The following is a 20,482-nucleotide window of genomic DNA, read 5'->3' as shown; positions in this document are numbered from 1 at the left end:
ATATATTCATTATTATCTCTGATATATTATGCATATAATGTATTCACTATTATATAGACATATACAGCATTATCTTTCAGATGTGCAGAGAGATAATACTGTATATATAGTGCTATATATATAAAATATATAATAACATATAACACAATAATACATGTATAAGATAATATATAAGGTGGAGGGAGAGAAAGAGAGAATTGAGTGACTTTAACACTAAAATGTATTTACTAGCATGAATAATCTTACATAAGAGCAATTCCACCTGAAGGTAACTTGGAAGGTTATTTCTGAAAGGTTTCTGACCTAAGCATCAGTGAGAAATTCTGTATCCCAGCTGCCATGAGGTGATGTATCTAGCCCTGGTGTCAGGTCTGTTTTGATCAATACAATAATTGTTAGTTTGAGGATCCTTCTTTAGCAAAAAGACGTCCCTTACCAATGGCCAACTTGGTTAACATAACAAACATTCGACACAACAAAATTTTATCTAAATGAAAGGACTCAGACAAGTTTTTGAAGCACTATAACCGGGTTTGACATCACTCAGTGAGGGGAAACCATGGCTACCTGGCTCTTCTCATCAGGGAAGCAAGATTTTTACAGGAGCCAGTTCAGATCAGACTGGATCAAGGGCTTTGACTACACATCAGTCAACTCAGTGCAATAATTATTTTGACCATTTTTTCATGCCAGTGTTTTCTCATCCCACAGAGCATTGACAAGAATTATCAAACCGCTTTGTGCAGACATAGACTGGAGATGTAGTCTAGCACCCGCTTCCCCTTGTGGTCTTTATTCCCGCTCAATCTGGGACACACAGCTCATGTCACAGAAAACCTTACTGAGGATGTGGATCATGGCTTTGTGGGTTTCTCCCCACCCATGGTATATTACGGTGTTTTCAAAGAACCTAGAGGGCACGCTTGAAACAATCAGTGCAACCCAGCTAAAATGAGCTCCTGCTGGCTAGGATAGCTATAAATGTCAAGCTACAGGATTTTAAAGACTTACAGTAGCTCATACATAGCTTGTACATTTATAAGCATTATTGAGTTGGAAGATAATAACAGTCACATGTTGTGGATTGAATATGACATCTTTTTGCCTCATTATTCCTTCTCGCTTTATTAAAATAGAACACAGTAAACTTGGATACTGACTGAAGTCTCTATTTTATATTTCAAACTGAGAAATTTGGAACTTCCCATTTCCAAATGGGAAAGTATCACCCAGACAGGTTTGAAAAGTGGCAGGGCCGAAGCCATTAATAATGCCGGTTTTCTGCTGAGAGCATATATAACAAAACCAAGTTGCTCTGATTTCTCCTCTCTTCTTCCTAGGAAAATTCCAGGCTTTTATTTTTTTAAAAAAATATATGCCTATGATAAAATTATTACTTCCTGGTGTCTTTTACAACAATTCCCAACTGTTAAAAGATATAAAGAGCCATTTAACTGGAAACTACAAAAACATATACAGAATCATGTCCAAAAAAGTTTATACAGAAATTAAATATGTTAGATGTTAAAATCTGGCAAAAAGATGCAGCTTTCCCAAAGTAACAGAGAATACCACGCATGGTGGTTTTGTGGCAGACCTTGAAAATATCTTAGGTAGAACTTCACCCAGAAACAAAAACCCAGCACCTAGTTTCAGCCCAGGTTATTTTTAGAAGAAAAACAAAAGTGACACAAGATAATGTACCTTAAGTTGGTAGCATATACAAGATTAATTTCTGAGTCTTAAGGTAGAAGGGACAAATCACTGAAATAAGAAAATACAGAGAAAACATAAAAGCCCATTAATTTCAGAATGTTGGGGGGGGGGAAGTGTCCAAACTTTTTAGATAGGTCCACATGATTTAAATTAAAGTGGAAAATGGGCTCTGAACCATATATTGTTTCCCAAGAAAATAAGTTTTGAAAGTGCAAAATTACACCTTACAAAGTTCCCTTTTCACCTCAATGAGCAAACAACATCCAAAAACACATTGACTAAATAAAACAGGATGCTTAGAAATCACACCATCTCGTCCTTCATTATCAGGGCTTGGCTTCAAACGTGGACTTTTCTGAGTGGGATCATTTGCAAAACAATATTAAACAAGGTTGCTCGATCCAACTTACATATCCTCTAACAAAAAAGTCAAAGGAGAGCCACCAATTTTTGTTTTAAAAGAAACTTTTAACGTAGGAGTTAGTGTATGCTAGGGCCAGAGGCTATCAAGTCATCTGAACACGGCTGCAAACATCGAGTTCTTTGAAGCATGTTTTCTGGAGCATGTTTTTTGGGCATTCTTTCTCCATGCCCAAAAGTCAAGCAATATCCAACAGTGTCTTCTGTTTCTTAAATTTGTTTCTGGAACCAGCATCCATCTCATGCAAATTCCTCCCTTGGTCCTTTGCAGTTTTTGTCACCACTTACATGGTACTCGGTAACTTCTTCAAGGAAGGTAACCTTTTCCCTCTTGAAATGCATGTGTCTTTCTCCAGAAAAAACCCACCCTGCACAACATCTGGACATTTACCATCTTGGCTCCCTAATAGATGCACCTTACAGGGAAGTAAGATGTGGCACTCAGACATGGCCACAAGGGGCTCAGATGGCTTCTCTGAGTCACGGCAGCTTTTCCAATTTCCCCCTGATGTTTGAAAAGAAGGCTTAAAATGTAAAAGGTTGTATGGGTAGTCTGAATTACAGAAAGAGTTCCACAGTTTGAGACTCTCTGCTTCATCTGCGCTAGATTCCCAGTCATCTTCGTGCTCAGAGTTATGGTCAGGAGACTCGGGAAGGCTTCCAGTCTGGAGAACATCCTCTAGATGGGACCTGTCAGACAAATCCTCCTCTGAGTCGGAAGGGTCTCCAGGAACAATTTTGGCAGCAGTCAGAATCGCTGCTGTAAAGTTTGGGGATTGTAAGGATCTACACTGTAGGAAGAGCTCCAACGGTGAAGAGCTCCGGTTCCTTCAGAGTCGTGTTCAAGGTCCCATTCTGAAAGTGAGCTATCACTACCAAACCCATCATCCTCAAGTTCCTCACCTCTGTCCTCACCTCCTGATTCAGAACTTGTTTTGAGGTCACTGGATGCACCTCCCCAAAAGTAAGGGTTTTGCACTACGCGCTGGTCTGGCAGAAATGGGAAGGTCATCTTCTATGTCTGAGGAGTCAACTACACTTATTTGTTCCTTCCCAGGCTATCTTTCCATAGGTACCTCACAAGATGGACAGCTTTTGGAAGGGCCCTGCTTTCCTGAAGCAAGAGGAACCTCTTGAGTCAATGCTACTTTTTGTTCTGTGGGTTTCTGGGCAGCTCCGGGAATGGTTCCATCACAGGGGAGGAGCTGCACCGGACTACCTCTGCAGGGCTTTGCACCCATTGGAGAAGGCTGTGTTCCTCCTCCTCCGGGCTGCGGTGACCATCACCTTGGTTCGGGGCGGGTAACGCTTGCCCCTTGCTGGCTTGCTGAAGGAATTCCAGCCATTCCACGTGAATATAGTGAATTTCTGGCAGGCCGCCTCTAGAAAGAGGTGGAGCAAGTGAGCTCTGCCTGCTTTCGGGGGCTGGGGATGAGAATGATCCTCAGGCCGACAGCTGCTCTCTGTGCTTACTGTCCAGAGATGGGCTAGCTCCCTACTTCCAACGCGGTTCTGATGGCTGGGCTCTGCCCAAGGAAGGGCGTCCAGATGAGAGGGAAATAGGAGTCAGCAAATAGGAGTTGGTGCTGAAATTGCTTAAACACTGAATGTTTCGAGGCTAGGAGGAGCAGGGGCTAAGTGCCCCGTCAGAAAACAGTCGGGCTCTAAGGCTACTCCACAACAGCTTCCCACTCCCCACAACTGCTGCTCCAGGAGAAAAGCGTGGGCCGCAGAGGCCAAGTCTCTTCCCTCGGCTCCACGTTGCAATTCTAAACCAGGGTACATGCACTGCCAGCGGATCTCCTCCTCTGGCCTGTGCGGAAGACTGGCAGCTGGGTCTGCCCGCCGAGGGTTCCAGCTGCAAGGAACACAGAAATTTCTGCGCCGCAGGGACGACCGGTTCCTCCCGAACCTTCGGGGCTCCCTGGGCCCTGAAATCTAGACATCTGGTCAGAATCATCCTGCCCCAAAGCTGGCTCCAAATCAGCAGCTTCTGAAGCGAGCTGAGGAGTGGCACGAAGAGCTGTGCAAGCAGCTTCATCTAGTAGCTGGTCGGAGCCTCAGGCTGGGAACAGGAAACCAGTTTGGGGTCCCCGGGGTGCTCTACAGCATGAGGTGTGGGGAACCTGCCAGGACCTCGTGGCAAGGGCCGAGGGAAGAAGGGTAGCCGGGACAGGGGGCCCGCACAGGTCCCAGGTGGGCCCGCAGCAGGTCCGTGTGGACTCCATGCCCCTGCCCTTGCAGAGTCTAGCGAGGTGCACAGACTAGGTGGCTGGAGCTCTCACGTGAGCTGGAGAGGCCTACAGGGTCCCCCGCACGCCTCCCGGCAGAGTGGGTCCCCCAGCCCATCGGTGGGCCTGCAGAAGAGCCACACAGGGCAGCGGCTTCGGCCACCTGAATGTGACACCTTCACGTGTGTTATTCCTCTCTGTAAGTCTGTGGAGCCCAATTATTGAAACTTAAAAATGAAGCACTTAAGTGCGTGACTATGAAACCAGTAGGAGTAATTAATACTAAAGATTTTAATCTATTTACAAGCCTTCCAAAAAACACACACAGTAATAGGCCAAAAAACAATGTTTGACAAATACATTTAATTGTATAATTTTTACTTTGAACTTTTTTTTAATGTCCATATTCCTACTTAAAAATGCCTGTCATATTATATCACCTAAAGTTAATTTTATTTCTGTCTGGGTATAATGAGATAAATGTTGTCAAATCCGGTAGGAGTATACATATTGCAATGAAGAATCTGGTTTTATCAGGATGTTTTTCCTATTAGAAAAAGGAAGTCCAACCCAAATGATCTTAAGCAGTAAAAACAGCTGTTGGCTCAAGTAACTCACTGGAGGTATGGCAGAGGGGTGGGGTTTAGGGCTCACTTTGACCTGTGGGTCTGGCTTCGTTAGTAGCAGTTCCATCAGCTGTACTCTCTTGTGGGTCTTGATTTAATGCTCATGCTGTTTCCCTCATCCTGGCAAAGAGGCGCAGCAGCATCCCAGGCTCCATAATCGTGGAGTGCAAAGAGAGATATGCCAGTTGAAAATGTGTTCCATTAAATTAAAAAAATAAAGAAAGAAAGAAAAGAAAAATAGGGGGAGAGGGAAGAAGAGGGAGACAGAGAAATAGAGGAAAGAAACAAAGAATGAGCCACATAACAAATTTTAGAGATGGCAGTTGTATGTCTTAAGAAATCTGGGCTCGGGCAGGCCATCAGGTTGGCACAGCCATGCAGCAATCCCTTCTGGATCCAGGGTGTTTCCATCTTCCTGCTCCCCCGTCTTTGACCTGTAGGTCTCTGTCTTCATGCTTGCCACCTCATGGTCTCAATATGGCTGCTGGGCCTCCAAGACTGACATCTATACTTCAGGACAAAGTCAAGTCTGCCCACTTGTATCAATCAGGAGGAGAAAACAAAATTTTCCTGGAAGCCACACCCACAGATCTCTGCTTTTGTGCTTCTGGCAAGCATTGGTTCATACCCAATGTCTATTTTCCGCTCTTCTTTATCACCAGAACTGTGACTCTTTTCAGAAAAGCAGTGTGTCTTTTCAGAAAAGCAGTGTGTCCATTAAAACACGTACACATCTCATCTTTCTCACCCAGCCCCTCAAATGCCCTCCTCTCTGTCAGCTGTTCTCTGTGTCTACTAGTCTGTTATATTTGTTTATTTTATTCTTTAGATTCCACATATAAGTGAAATCATATGGTTTTTGTCTTCCTCTGTATGACTTATTTCACTGAGCATAATGAAAAAGGTGAAGGGATTAAGAAGTACAAACTGGTAGTTACAGAATCACAGAGATGTAAATGACATCATAGAGATTACAGCCAATGATACTGTGATAACTATGTACGGGGCCAAGTGTGTACCTGAAATATCAGGGGACCACTCTGTAAGGTACACGATTGTCTAACCACTATGTTTCATATCTGAAACTAGTACAGAATAATGTTGAATGTAAATTATAATTGAAAAATAAAAAATTAAAGTAACTTAAATTAAAAAATTTGAAATACTTAGAAATAAATCTGACTGGAATATTATTTAGCAACAAAAAGGGATAAACAATACTTTTATCATTAAAAAAAGAACTATAGAAGTACAAAAAGTAAGTCTCCTGCCCCATTGAGGTTTATTTGTGTGTTCTGATTTTCCAGAAAAGAATTTTAAAGCATTTCAATAATATATGTTAATTAGGTTGAAAAAAATACATATCTCTCTAGGCTTTCCAGATTTAGCAAACACAAACAAAAACAGGATGCCCAGCAGGGAACATACCGTACATACTTTATACAAAAAATTATTTGTTTATCTGAAATTCACATTTAGCCAAATATGCTGTATTTTATCTGGCAACCCTACCTCAAGCTTTCTTAATGGTAGCGTGGCAGTGAAAGAGACAGTCTGCTGAAAGAGCCTCAGGGAAACTTGTTAGACATGCTCCTTTTGTCCTTTGCACTTGGCCTTTTCCCTTCTTCCTTCCTGGACTTGGGACAGAATGCCTAACGCTGTTTTGCAACCAGGAAAATATAAGCCATTTAAGGATTGCAGAGGAATAAGGAGAAGCCTGGTTCCTGGAGTGGCTCTGACCTGCCTATCCTCAGATGCCTTGTTATATAAAAAGCCCTTATTTGGTTAAGTCACTATAGTTCAGTTTTAGTTACATGCTGCCAAATGCAGTCCTAACTGATGTAGCTACCCTTTTCTGGAGGGGTGAAGTAGTGGCTGGCTAGTGGTTCAACACACTATCTTGTTTTCTTCCTCGTCACACAGCTAGACCACACTCCCAGACCTCTGCAGTTAGGTGGAGCTGTGTGACTCAGTTCTGGTAATGAAATGTGATGGAGGTTATGTATGTAACTTCCATGCCTGATAGCTGTTCCTGACCTTCCCATATCTGCAGCAAGAACCTTAGGGAAGAGTGGAGACAGTGGATGAAAGCAACCTGAATCCAAGAAAACCTTGTGGAGTGATCCCCACCCACTGTGTACTGACCCTAATTGCATGTGATGTGAACAAGAAGTAAATTTTTCTGGAGTTGGGTTCCTTGGGGTCAACATTATCTGTTGTAAGAGACTGCTGTAGGCCTAGGACTTCAAGCCAGAATCCTCAGATTCACTTATTCAATCACACACCTTCTGTCCACCATTTAGTCAGTGGAATAGAAAGTGCTGATTGGCTTAAAGAAAGCTTGGTGAATCTTGGAATTGGAGCTGGGTCTAGCTTTCCCTGAGGCACATGATCAGTCAGGGTTCCAGCAGGAAACAGAGTAATTTGAGGAGAGTTTAATAAAGTGACTATTTACAAAGATGGGAGGGGATAGGGAATCCACAAAAGATGGAGTGTCCTGTGGCTAGTAACAGTAGAGCCTTAGCGCCCCTACATCTGAAGGGTGGGCTGGGGTGGTGAATGGTTTCCAGAACGTAGAGGCAAGAGTACCATAGGTACAGATAGCCTGTGGGGAGAGGACTGCTTGTCCAGTCTTATGACCTTTGGCTGAGGGAAGCAGCCAGTCTGCATGGAGGAAGCCTCAGGGAACAACCACCCTGACCTTACCCTTCTCCCACCCTCTGATCTCCTGCGGGGTTTTCCATTGGCTGCAACCAACTGGAAGCCAAAGGCCATGACCGCCCAAGATGTAGTCCATGCAGGTCAGGCTCCCAGGATGAAGCAGGGAGGAGAAGGAAGAAGAGCAAATCTGGAGGGGACATCCAGCACAGGCTATGGGTGCAAGGAGTCCACAGCCAAGAGGATAAGAAATATTGGGGAGCAATCCATAGTTGCTACCTCGCTGGTACTTCCTAGGCCCTGGGGACTAACTATAGGACTGTAACTTATTTTTCTGATAAAACTCTTTTGGCCATATGACAAGTACATAAGATAACTTCTGAATTTTCACTCGCACATGATAAATTCCAAATTCTATTAAAATGTCAAATAACTACTTTATCAAGGCATTAGAGTTGCCAGGACAACAGAATTTAATTTAGTAGTGTTTGATTTACACATTTGCTTCAATTCTTCTGCCAGAGCTACTTGTTTTAATTCTCTCTCCTTAGGTTTTGAAAATGCTAAGAGCAATTATAATTATCAGTACTATCCACCGTCATATCTATATAAAAGCCAGTGCCTGTTTTATTGGCCAGGACTATTTGATCTCTTGTAATTGGTTTTATTCCAGGACATCTTGTTGCAACTGATGCTGAATACAACCTTAGGTTTGTACTTTTGGTGCTGAATGAACCATATTGATTCACACTTGATGGCTAATTGTTCTTGTATAATCTTAGCATTATTTTTGTGCTTGCTGATATTAATTGTAGTAGCCCTAGCAGTGCATTGTTAAATTATATGTTAAATTGTTTTGAAGATTCTCATGCATCTTCTCCTAGGAAAATTTGCCTTCACTTCATGTTTATGAAATTTTTAATGACAATGCCTTTCCTACATTACCATATCTCCGTAAGTTAGGTAGAGCAGGTATTATTATTACATAAAAATTGTGGTAAGTGATTAATGCTTAATTAAGAGTCATAAACATGTCTAAATATAACATGAAAATGAAAATCATCTTTGTTCTACCACCCAAATATAACTTTAATATGTTGGTATTTATCTTTTCATAACTTTCTCTAAGGTTGATAAATTTTTCTTCTTACAAAATTGAACCTATTTAATATACTGTTCTCTAACTTGTTTTCTTACTTACACCATGAATTTTTTCATATTAAATATGTACTTCTGCAATGTCACTCTTAATAGCTGGGATGAATTCCACTACAGATGTATTATCCTTTATTTAAATACTTCTTTGATTTGTTTCTAGCTTTTTGCTATAACATATAATGATTTGAAAAATTCATTCAAATTACTCATCTTTGAGTTGTTGTTCAATTATTTACTAAGGACAATTAATTAGAAATAGAACCACTGGGCAACATGGTAAACAAAGCATTAAAGCTTTTGATGCAGATATAATTTTATTTTGCAAAAAGTTTCCCTTCAGAATCATCTACTAATTTGCCTTGTTTTGGTCATGAATTATTTAATTTTACTTTTGTAATTTTGGATAGTAAGATGCAGATGACACTGATAAATTCTTGTTTTCATGTCTACATTTAACTTGGAGTGTTAACAGTGAGCATTCTTAGTTGCAAGCAATTGTTATGGGACTGACTGGTTTAAGCAGAAAACTAATTTATTAAGAGGTAGCTCTCTGAATCCTTGGGAGGGTAGGGGGCCCTGGTGCAAGGCCAAGCAGCTGGGAAAAGTCATGAACGCCATGGAGCAGAGCTGATCTGGTGAAAAAAAAACTCTTCTGCTGTCATAAACCACTGAATGTCATCGTTTCATGCCTACCATCGTAGCAGACTCTGTTAATGTCCCATCAGAGCCCCACTGCTCCTTTCCTCATCATGGTTTCTGAAAGTCCCTGTGATTCCCTGCCTGAGGACTGCTTCTGGCATGCTCTACCCACCACCAGTGTTGGGTTGGGTGTCATGGAGTGTTAATGACCTCAGGACATATGAGAATCAAGAGATGTCTTGGTCTGCTCAGGCTGCCAAAATAAAATGCCAGAATGAGTGACTTAACAGAATTTTCTTTTTAAAGATTTTATTTATTTATTTTTAGAGAGAGGAGAAGGGAGGGAGAAAGAGAGAAACATCAATGTGTGGCTGCCTCTCATACGTATCCTACTGAGGACCTGGCCCACAACCCAGGCATGTTCCCTGACTAGGAATTGAACCAGCGACACTTTAGTTCTCAGGTTGGCACTTGATCTACGGAGTCACACCAGCCAGAGCCAGAATTTTTTTCTCTCTCACAGTTCCGGAGGTTGGGATGTTCAAGATTGAGGCTCAGCCTGATTTAATTCTTGATGAGGACTCTCTTCTTGGTTTGAATACAGCTTTGTTCTTGCTGTGTCATCACATGGCCTTCCCCCTGAGTGTGCGTGGGGGGAGAGAGAGAGAGACAGTGAGAGAGAGAGAGAAGAACAGCTGAGTCTCTTCTTATGAGGACGCTAACCCTATCAGATCAGGGTCCCACCCTTATGACCTCATTTAATCTTAATTCCTTACTCCATGTGGTGGGAGTAAATGCAGACAACTGTACTTGAACAAATAAAATAATTAAAAAAACAAACAAAAACAAAACAAATTACAGTGGGGACCAGAGATATATGTTTTGAGAGAATTAAAAAAAAAAAAATTCCTTACTCCAAAAACAGCCACCCCGAGGGGATAGGGCTTCAAAATATGAATTTTGTTGAATTCACTGGGACACACAAACATTCAGTTCATAAGAGAAGATAAATATTTCAGACTGCTCAGCATCAGTAGGGATAACCCTGAGGCTTGTTCTGCACCGTCTTCCAGAGGTTTCAGCACAACTGAACCTCAGGTGTTCCCAGGGTAACCTGTTTACTGAGGCATCCTGTTTGACTTTCTTCTCTTCTCCAACTTCCTGAGCAGCACTTCCTGTGAGCATGGGCCAAATAAACTGCTTGTCTTCAAATCTTTATGTCAGGGTCAGCCTTTGGGAGAATCCACTTGATGGGTAGTTTGGGCCAGTGGACTTATTCCTGAAACAAAGCTGCCATGGGCATTACAGAAGGAGCATGCTACACTGTTCCTGCTTCTTGTGCTCTGGGTCAGTGTCTGGGGGCGGTGTGTATGTGGGGGGCAGGTGGAGAAGGAGATGGTTGGGCAATGCTACCCACCAGCACATTGGTTGCAAGGGAGGCTGGACAAACAAGTATCTGGCACAGTCACAAGTTTTCAGGCCGTCAAACTCAGGAAGGAGTTTCAAACACTAGGCAGTTAAAAAGAAGAATATCTTTTTGAGGGGTCATCTGTGTATTTTTGCTGGGTTACTCTATTTTCTTGATATGGAAACAGGTTGTACTCAGACCTGTTGTGAAAGCCATTGTTAGCACACAAAATACTGATGTTATTTTCTCCCTCTTTTTCATTCAGATCCACTCTTCTGTTTCAATTACAGAGGGAGTAATAAGGCATTTGCTGTAGTTCTACAAAAATAGAAAATTATCTACCAACCACTCTTCGGCTGACTAAGAAATGGAGTGAGAAATTCTCCTACCCAGGTAAACACCCAGGGGGTTTGAGTCCATATATCGGAGAAATTTTTTATAAATGCAATTTCTCAGTCCTTTTTACACTAGCTTATATAAGTGATGGTGGATCCTCCAGGGAAAACGCTTAGCTCAGGATTTCTGAAGTTCTGATGTGGGAGCTTTTGTCCATCTGTGCCTGGTAATGGCTGCACGGAGACTGTCCTGGGAAAGAGACAATTTGCTGGTAACAAGGAAGAAGCACATAGCGTTCTTCTCCCTCATCGAGAATCCTGTTGCAAGAAAACAAGAAGTATGTTAATCAGGGCAGATTTTAAAAACGTACCTACAGGAGTGAGTTGATTCAGGAATCTCCAAGAGCATAGGAACTTTATTCCCAAGAACCTTATTTTCTCAGTCATGAAGTATGAATTTTAAAAATGAGTATGCAAATTTGCTTCCAATAAATGCATTGTCAAACCTACTAATTCTAATATGCCATTTCTTGTCTGTAGGGAGTTTTCTGCGATCTGAGCACAAATTCTCAGGAAGCTAGATGCATTGCCTTAGGTATACATTCGCTAATGATACCACTACTTATAAATGAGAACGTTTCATTTATTTTAATATATATGTTACAAACTAAAAAAAGAAAAAGTGAGTCAACTCTACGCTGTCTGTGCTAATGACAGGGGCTTTGTCATATGTGTTTCCAGAATGTGGGTGGATTGAGAAGAGATTACAGATAATGCAACAGGAATTCCAATGGTATTTTCTTTTTACCTCACAAAAACAATAACAATGATAAAAAAAGCTTACATTTAGATGACACTTTCATAAACACAATAAAGTTAACTACCATTTATCAAGTGCTATTCACATCGATTCACATTTAACAAAACAACTTTGTGAGGTACATAAGACAGGTCTTTTTCTCTCTTTGTGACCTTCACAGACTTCTTTTTACTGCCCATGTTATTGATTACCTGGTGTCACGAAATGAGGATGGAGGGATAGGCATTGACCATGAGAGCAAACTGGAGGACGATGCGAGGTTCTAGGAAGCTGTAGATAGGAGAAGTTTGCAAATGCATGAAGCCGCAAGCTTCTCTGTGGAATATTCTTTCAAATGTCTACGAAAAAAATTCGGATAGTTTATTTTCTCAACTCCGATAAGTCCTAAAAAGTTACATGACATTACCAATATCAATTTGTGAGGTTGAAAGAAACTTTTCTAAACTATCAATAATAAAACACGTATTTTGATTAACCATGCTAGAGGAAAGACTGACTTATTGTATTCTCTCTATGAAAACATTACAAAATTGGTGCCATCAAGAGTATGCAACCATAAATACAGGGAGAAAAGCCTTAGAGAGGTGTGTCAGATAGTTAATTAGTAAGGCCACTCTTATACATTACAGCTTTTTGTGGTGGTGTGGTATTTGTCACTTTCTGAAATTTCTAAAAATTCTTTTCTTTTTAAAAATACATATTTATGTTCACATTTGCTTTGCATTTATAATTTTGTATTTTTTTCCTTAAAAAAGTGCTCCAGAATTGTATAAGCTTCAGGACCCACAAAACCTGGTTATTCCCCAGCTTCCTACCCATGAATGTGCTAGTTGTGCCCCAAGATAAATTCTGATGTGCCCAGAGGAGATTATTTTTAGATTAGGTCTTTGGAATTCTGCCTCTAAAAATGAAAATATCACACTCTGTTTGTTCATCTGGTCACTATATCAGGGGACAACTTTTTTCACAGCATAATTAAGTGTGAGACAGAGCCCAACACAGTCAAGGAGTTTAGTTAGACCTGCTTCTGAGAAGCACAGTTACATTCTTTTATTGTGAATTTGGCAGATAGTTGAAGTAATAGGCACTTCTGTCTTGGCAGCCTAGTCTTAGTATTTGTCCTATTCATAGAGTGAACACAATTCTCCAGTGGGGGAGAATTAGCTCGCTGCTGGAAAGTCCCAAACACCTGCTCGCATTGATCCAGGTGTGCCAGCTCACCTCAGCAGACTTCTCTTCCGATTTGTGGATGCCCACGCCCTCCCACGAATTCGATATTTTGAGTACGTTCTTGCAAATATCTCAGGAGTTACGGTCATTGTGAAATACACTTAGGATGTGTCATTTCACACAATCTACTTTGACTAATCCAGTCGATAAATGTAGCCAGCAATCTTCGATCACAGCAGTGAGGGGTGCAGGACTGGGTGGAGGCAGAAACAGGAATGCAGTGAAGTCACAGGTGCCACCAGGCACTCTGGAGTGAGAACAGCTCCTCATAGAGTTTTCCCACTAAGGCAGGAGGGCTGGCCTCTGTTCCCGGCATTCACAGTCATTGGTGTGAGCTGGCCCAGGAGCACCATGCTGGACCTGCTCCTCTGAGAGAGCTGAAGGTGCCATCTCTTTCCACCTAGGTGTTCAGCAGACACCACGAATGAGCTTGAAATCCGCCTCGGTGGAAGTCCTTGGAATGACACGACAAACAGGGCTCCCTCTCTCCTAGCCCATTGTCAAAAATGCTGTGTGCAGCACATGGCTGTGGTGTGAGAGAATCAAAGATTCCAAATGCAATTCGTAAGACATGCGGAGTTTTCAAGGGGTTTGTGACAGGACTTCTTTGTTTTTATTTTTTCAGTCTTTCTAAAGTTCAAAGAAGCTGACAGATTTTAAAGAATCTAATGATTGATTCCAGTCCATCTCTGTTAGGTGTTTGGAGACAAGTTTAATGGACAGAAAATATTAGATTAATAGTGACTGGTTAAGTTCCTGAGAGACAGAACGGTCATTCTGGATTATCACATAACGTGACAGGTTTTCAGGGAGTGCTAGGGGAGGGCCCATTGCAGAGCAGGCCCTCGATGATCTGGTGAGACAGAGGAAGAGCTACATTACTCTGCACATGAAGAGTAGCAGCACTGGCAGCTGGGGCTGGCCGCTGGAGGGGAGCGGATGGGAGCCCACAAAAGCACCGTGGCAGTGGGAAGGGCTGTACATGAGGAAAGGAGACAGAGGAGATCCTGGGGTAAGAATGGCTAAGGGACTGTTCGACCAAAGATTCTTGGTGTTCCAATTGGAATTTTAGCTGTGCTCTGCTTCCGTAACCTGTTGTTGTAGCCCTAAATCTGTACTCCATGTCCGCTATCATGCCCCTTTAAAACGGTGGTGTTGTAAGGAAGGAAGGTGTGAAAGCTGTATCCAGTGGGGTGCGTGGAACAGAAAAGAGGCAGCGTACACAGAGGCAAAACCAGGAAACGGGGAGGGATCCAGAGAAACTGGGATGTGGAGGCTCCTATGAGTTGCATCTTTGTGTCCTCATAAATCCGTATGTTGAAGTGTAACCCCCAATGTGACGGTATTTGGAGGAGGGATCTTTGGGAGGTGATATGGTTGTGAGAATAGAGTCCTCATGAACAGGATTAATAATGCCCTGATTAAAGGGAACCCCAGCATTATACCCTAAGAACACTGAAACACCAATCCAAAAGAAGCTGTGCACCCCAATGTTCATAGCAGCACAATTTACAATAGCCAAGTACTGGAAGCAACCGAAGTGCCCATCAGCAAACGAGTGGATCCAAAAACTATGGTATATTTACACAATGGAATTCTACACAGCAGAGAGAAAGAAGGAGCTTATACCCTTTGCAACAGCATGGATGAAACTGGAGAGCATTATGCTAAGTGAAATAAGCCAGGAAGTGAGGGACAAATACCATATGATCTCACCTTTAACTGGAACATAAGCAATAGAAGGAAAAAGCAAACAAATTATAACCAGAGTCATTGAAGTTAAGAACAATCTAACAATAGCCAGGGCGGGGGTGGGGGGTGGGGGCGGGGATAGTGGGTAGAGGGGATTATAGGAACTACTATAAAGGACACATGGACAAAACCAAGGGGGAGGGTAGAGAGGGGGGTGGGAGGTGGGTTCAGCTGAGGTAGGGTAGAGGGATAGGAAGAAAAGGCACACAACTGTAATTGAATAACAATAAAAAAAAATAAAATAAAATACAACTACTTGTACATGTGCAATAAAAGCCCACCAAAACTAGCCAGGAAGGATCTGCCCTATAAGAATAGAATCCGTCCAGCCCATGAGGTCAATCGCTGCTCAGAGTTGGCCCGCTCCCATGTTCTGTGGAGTGTACTATCGCTTAATAAATCTGCTCTCTCTCTTTATGCTATAAAAAAAAAAAAAAAAAAAAAAAAAAAGGGAACCCCAGCGATATTGCTCATCACTTCCCCCAGGTGAGGTTACAGTGAGAAATGCCATCTATGAACCAGGAAGTGGTTTCCCACCAGACCCCGAATCTACCAGCACCTTGATCTTGGACTTCTCAGCCTCCAGAACTGTGAGAAATAAATGTTTGTTCTTTAAACCAGCAATGATATTTTTGATATAGCATCCTGAATGGACCTAAAACCCAAAGAGCCTAAGACAAATGCAAAGTTCTACCATCCTGTTTATCCTCCCAAAATGTCCTAAGGGTAAGGGAAAGGTCTCTGAGTTTTCTCTGATGAAGATGGGGTTTAAGTCAGGTTTATCAAGAGCTGAGAGAACAAGGGGAGCCCAGCAGGCTGAAGGACTTGGGGACACCTGGGCAGGAGACAGCTGTGGCACAGGGCAGAAGCTAGTGTGCAGAGAAGGCTGGTGCAAGGCGTGATGCCTGGGAGGCAGTACTCTAGAGTGGAGCTCGGTTGTCTCCTTGTTCTCTATATATCTTATTTACATAGCCCCTCCTCCTTTTGAGTCATTACATAAAAATATGTATCAATAATGAATTGCTGCTTTCAAAACTTAGAAATTCCTTCATCTTTATACTCTATTTCCTAAGAAGAAAAGCTCTAGGACATATTGTAGAACAGCAGTTCTCAGTGCTGGCTGCCCATCAAAATTACCTGTGGAGCTTTTAAATATACAAATGTTTGCTACAGATTCAAAATTTCTGGCAGCAAGACCTTGGGCATCTGTATGTTTAAACAACCTCGCAGGGATTCTGATGCATAGCCAGGGCCGGGCGCCACGGCTGTGGAAAACCGTGTGATAAAATTCACCAGAAGAGAAATAACTCTTCACAAGTTGAAGATCAAAATTAAATATGTCATTATTTTTAGAGGAATCTATGCCAATGTAGCCTCATCATGCTTTTAGTTTGTAAGTATGAGAGCCATCATAACTGCTAACTGGAAATGTGAGAAAATGAAATAACATCCCAGAAAATTGCACTTCATGGAAAATGCTGCTGTGCATTTCCTTAGCAGCAAAGCTTGGGCATGTATTAAAGAAAGGATAGGATTATAAAGAAAAAATTTAAAACATGATACTGAGCTTTTTAAAGAATGCTTAGTCATGTCACTCACAGAATATACAATTATGACATTGGGTCAAAGTGACACTGATGAGTGGTTAAAAAAATTTTTTTTTTTCACATCGCTTGTTTGAGAAGAGTCCTGGTGTGGAACAGAAATCCAAGAGTCTCCTTGAAGCCAACAGAGTAGAGAGATTTGAAAACACAGAGCTATTGGCCAGCAGCAATAATGTCAGTTTGAAGTCAGTGAAACAAACAAAGCCTCTGGAGGGTTTCATGTAGGTATAACTTCAATTGCTTGCTTAAATTTTGGCTTTGTGTACATATGGGCCCTGTGAAACAAATTTTAAAGACATTTTCTAGAGTCCTTGTAATTGATATCAAATACCACCATATTTACATGTGATTATAGCATATTTTGGTAACATTGATTTATTTAGAACTTAAAGAATAATATGTTTATTTTAAACTCTAGGGATAGTAGGAGTGAAGTATGCTGTTACATGATAAAAAAAACAATAATGATGAGTTTGTTCTTTAACTCTGGGAATTATAGTTACACAATGAAAGGGCTGGTGTCCAGCATTCAACTGGTCACTGAAGGCACCTGTCCCATGTTTGAGGTGGCCTGGCTGGTTCAGGGATGACATAGATTCAGAGGGAATCAAAGCCCTTTTTGGTGAAAGATAGCTGCTTTAATTACTTGAATATGTTGTATCTTTGGATATGTTGTGAATTTTATGCTGAACATCACCGTGATGACTTGGAGACTTATATTCTTAGAAAACATCCTAAATAGGGTTAATGCATCTATGGCCATACCACCTGAATGTGCCCAATTTCATCTAAGTAGGTTAATGTCATGGCTGCCACTCAAGTTGAGCCAGATGTATTTCCTCACTTATTATTGTCTGCTTTTCTTCCTTGTGGTTTAATCTTGCTGAGTGATGTCTTCTCTCAAAAAAAAAAAAAATTGAAGCTCTTCCTTTCATAAGGATAACTGTTTCTACCTGAAACTCCTAGAGTGGCTGTTTGGAGTGATTTGACAATAATCCTGATAGGTAAAAAAAGAGGAGCCAGGATTAGGAAATTTTTAATTTTATCAGTTAGTAACTTAGGACACTCTAAAGGATGCTTAGAAATGGGAGTCAGCTTAGATTACTCCCTTCCCTTCCTCACTTATCTATCCATGTCTCATTTATCCAGTCTAGCTGTTGACTACCTGTTAAGTCCATCCCCATTGCACTGCCTTATGTGACCCATCCCATTCTTCATTAGCTTCGGTCTGATTTCCCTGAAGTGAAACTTGCTGGTCTGGTCATGTTGCTCTGTTACAGTTAGAATCCAGTCAGTGATTGTAAAGTCTGACCACAGTGGCTTATGCAAGAAAAGAGAAATTTTTCGGCTAACTAATTGTGCAAGGACAGATCTCAGGGGAGCCTTAAAATGGTCTCAAAAGATGGGCAAAGGACTTGCTCCTCTGCTTGTGCTTGGCTCCTCTGCTGCAGTTGCAGCTGGCCTGTGGAGTGGCTTTGTAAGACTTAGAAACAAGTGCTGTTCCCTTAAGTAAACATCGTTTAAGTTAGTATATGTTATTCTTTAACAAGAATGATTCCAAAATCATCCTGTAAAGTTATACAAATCAAATTATTGAACATGAAGTAATAAAAATTACTAATTAGCTCCAAATTAGTAATGAAAAAAATCGAAGTCTGTACTACCTGATAATTTGTTGTAAAATAGTTACATGCCTTGCCTTTGGCATGAATGCTTACTTGTTGCAATAACTTCTTTTCTATTAAAAAAATGGATACTATTTTGACAGATTTCTTGTAACTCTGTACAATTTAAATATTTAAGAATACATTTTAGTTCTGAAAAGCTACATTCTTCAATGGGGAAAAATATAGTAGCTGAACATTTTATCTTTGAATCTGGAACATTTAAAAGTGATATGTACTCAGCCCTGGCTAGTGTGGCTCAGTGGATTGAGTGCTGGCCTGTGGACTGAAAGGTCACTGATTCAGTTCCCAGTCAGGGCACATGCCTGGGTTGTGGGCCAGGTCCCCAGTGGGGGGCATGCAAAAGACAACCAATCAATGTATCTTTCGCACATCCATGTTACTGTCCCTCTCTTTCTCCCTGTCTCTAAAAATTAATAAAATCTTTAAAAAAGTGATATGTATTCAAATGGTAACTAGGCTTCTTGTGATCATTTCATAATGCATATAAATATCAAATCATTACAATGTACACCTCGAAGCACTAGGATATTGTATGTCAATTGTATTCAGTTTAAATATGTGTGTAAAAAGCTGCTAAATTAAAAAAAATCATACTAAAGAAATCTCTCTGACAACAAATAGTCCTACAGTGGAAATAACAGCTTATGCGGACTTCCTTACAGGATCATGTAGAGATTTAAGGCTATGTGAATGGAAAATGTGCGATATTGTGCTTGAGTAAGCCCTCAATCAGTATTGTTTATAATTATTATCAGTTCTTACTCAGCCTTAGGTTGTGGAGTCCGCTTGTTTTTCTTCTTTTGTCCTTCTGGTTCTCAGTGGTTGCTCTACAATTTTTATAGAAGGGCTTTGGACAAGCAATCTGGTTGGACAGAGCTCTGTAGGACCTGGCTGGAAACTGTGTTTGCACAGCAAGTTCATCCCTTCTTCAAACCTGGATTGAATGTTTGGATGGTTGGGGGAAGGCTGAGGGAGATTACAGAGGGGGTGGGTATGGAAGCTTTACCCTAATTGGCTGTGACCCTGCTGGCCTAAAGCCATCTCAATCTCTAACTTCCTGAATTCTTTGCAGTCATCAGTTACCAGCTTTCTGTCCACCTCTGGCTGTTGGTTGTATTTGCTCAGATCTCTCACTTCTTGAATCCCTAGGCTGCTGCAGCGTCCAGGTCCTCAGGTGCTGGTCAACAGCATCCCCTCATATTTCTGGCCTGATTCCTCAAGTTCACCCTTCCCTCCCATCGGGGTGCCTAGCTTACTGCCTCCTCAGTGCATTTGGACATGCTCTTCCCTCTGTGTGAAGTGCCCTGTCCCCCTTGACTGCTTAGCAAACTTGTTGTCCTTGAACACTCAACTCTGAGTAAATTGGGGAGCTTTTCCATCTGGGGAAAAGCCAGGCCCTATGGGAGGCTCTCACAGCATGTCATTGGTATTGAGGATATTTGTGTATTTTACCTGTTTCATTGTTTTTAGACTGTGAGCATCTCGAGACCAGGAATTTTATCCTATAACTTATTATTTCTAGTGTTTATCACAATGACTAGCATTTAAAAAAACCAAAAAACTCTGTTAAATTAGAGTATGAATGACTGAGGTGCGTAGAAACTGCATTGCCTAGAAGAAGTAGATCTCTTCATGGGAACAGTGAGTTAAATATAAAGCACCTTCTACTGCACAAGTCATTAGAGAAACAAAAACCTTGGGGCCTCTTCGAGAAGAGCAAGCAGTAACTCCCGTCCCTGCAATGCTCCTGCTAGGCCTATAAAGGAGAAATTCTGAAGACTTGGCTTTACACACCTTTGACTGTCATTCTTTCAGTGCCTTCTGCAGCCCCCAAATCTCCTGCCCAATTTCCCGTTTTCCAAGTTGGGGAAGTTTTCTGTCTTCAGTGTTTTGTGGGAAAGCTTGTGGGGACTACAAAGGGAGGGGCTAGGAAAATAATCTTGAAGTTGATGGGATTTGTTTTTCGATAAGAATGACTTATTGTGTAGACTGCCTGCAGCTAAAAACAATAATAATTTTTAAATGTGCCTATTGTCAAAGACTTTGGGCATAAGGTCAGATAATTACATAATGGGACTACAGAAGCTAGTAGCTGATGATGGGCTCATACTTTTCTTGCTGAGCAGGCCTTTCCTACCTTTGCCAAGATAACAACAAAAGTTCCCATTAGTAACATCAGGCATTGTCCTGGCAATGG

At 41.5% G+C, this 20,482-nt stretch overlaps 1 pseudogene; it reads right to left on the bottom strand.

Moving 5' to 3' along the window:
• Positions 1-2,196: 2,196 nt before the first annotated feature.
• Positions 2,197-7,768, bottom strand: LOC112319529 (protein phosphatase 1 regulatory subunit 15B-like; annotated as a pseudogene).
• Positions 7,769-20,482: the final 12,714 nt, after the last annotated feature.

This window comes from Desmodus rotundus, chromosome 4 (assembly GCF_022682495.2).
Source record: "Desmodus rotundus isolate HL8 chromosome 4, HLdesRot8A.1, whole genome shotgun sequence".
In the NCBI taxonomy this organism is placed as follows: domain Eukaryota; kingdom Metazoa; phylum Chordata; class Mammalia; order Chiroptera; family Phyllostomidae; genus Desmodus; species Desmodus rotundus.
This window is presented reverse-complemented; position numbering and strand designations above follow the sequence as displayed.